Source organism: Echinops telfairi, unplaced genomic scaffold (assembly GCF_000313985.2).
Source record: "Echinops telfairi isolate 266 unplaced genomic scaffold, ASM31398v2 ScPeMD7_5;HRSCAF=22, whole genome shotgun sequence".
In the NCBI taxonomy this organism is placed as follows: domain Eukaryota; kingdom Metazoa; phylum Chordata; class Mammalia; order Afrosoricida; family Tenrecidae; genus Echinops; species Echinops telfairi.
Window position 1 is genome coordinate 31,665,594 of NW_022103901.1, and position 1,418 is coordinate 31,667,011.

At 47.7% G+C, this 1,418-nt stretch overlaps 1 protein-coding gene across 1 annotated transcript in view; it reads right to left on the minus strand.

The window, feature by feature from the left end:
- ZSCAN10 (zinc finger and SCAN domain containing 10) overlaps positions 1-1,418 on the minus strand; it is a 5,606-nt gene that overhangs the window by 2,864 nt on the left and 1,324 nt on the right. The window lies entirely within an intron of this gene.

Sequence of the window (1,418 nt, forward strand, 5' to 3'; positions counted from 1 at the left end):
CCTCCAGCTCCTCACCACTCTCTCGCAGAGGTTGGGAAGATCTTTTGGGACCAGGGCTTTGTGGTTGCTTGGAACTGGGGCTCCCTGTCCTGGCGCCTGGCTCTTCAGGCTGGGAGGCACCTGGCTGGGATGGTGGCGGTGGCATGGACGAAGCCAGGGCTGGAGGCTGCTGTGGGAGTACTTCCTCTTTGGGCAGGTGGCTGGGGGCCTGGGAAGGGCCCCCAGGGTCCTCCAAGGTGACACTGACATCGGTTCCAGGGTCATTCTTGTTGCCATTAAAGCTAAAATCCTGTTAAATACACATCCAGGTAAGACAGGGGTTCGTGTCCTAGCAAGTCCAAAGGGCAGACAGATCATGGAGGAGTCAGGAGATGCAGAAAAAAATGGTGGATGAAGGAAGATAAAAGTTTCTGAATCTTTCCTTCTTCTTTTTTTGCTTTTTGATTAAGGCACGTTTTACTCCACTTACTTTATGTATTCGTTTTTGTGAGCCAGGCAGCCTCAGAAGCTGGCTCTTCTGTTTTCTGGTGGCTGTAACTCCACCAGAGACCATTTGCAAATTCCGCTTTTGCAGGCTGCAGTGATGGCCTACGGTGGCATCCCTTGGTTGTCGCCTAGTCAAGGTGAAATTGCTGCCACCACAAGCAAGGAAACATGACACAGCTTGAGACCAATGTTGCAGAGAGGGGGTGGGGCAGGAATATGAAAAGGAAATTGTGACAGTTCCTTTTATGAAGCTAATGGCGATTTCAAAATCTGGCCAGAACAGAAGAAGAAAGTTATGGCTTTGGGGCACATAAACATCTCATTGAAAACGTACCACCACCCAGTCCATTTGGATGGCTAGCACCCCCCTGAGGGCAGAGCGGAAACTGCCCCTGTGGGTTTCCAAGACTGTAACTCTCTTGGCGAGTGAGTGAGCTTCATTGTTCTCCCTCCATATACACATAGCTGGGAGAAATTCCTAACACAATACTAGCCAATCAAATCCAGTGACAATTAAAAAATGAAACAAAATCAGGATTAATCAGGCTTATGCCCCAAATTCTAGTTTGTGCCCAAATCAGAGAAATGTAGATTTAACATACTATATTAATAAATGTGGGGTGGGGGTGGGGGGCGACCAATAACAGCCATTTCTTTGAAAACAGAGAACTGCCATTTGAGTCATTTCTGACTCACTGTGGCCCCTTACGGGACAGAGCAGAATTTCGCTTCAAAAGTTTCCAAAATTGATTAATTAAAAAAAAAAAGTTTCCGATGGCTGGTTTTAGTGCGATGGGCATTGGGCAGCCAACCACAAAGTCAGCAGTTTGAAATCACCAGAAGAGGCTTTCTCTTAGTGACAATCTTGGAAATGCACAGGGACAGTTAGTTCTGCCTTGTCCTCTGGAGTTGCTATGAGTCGGCACCCACTC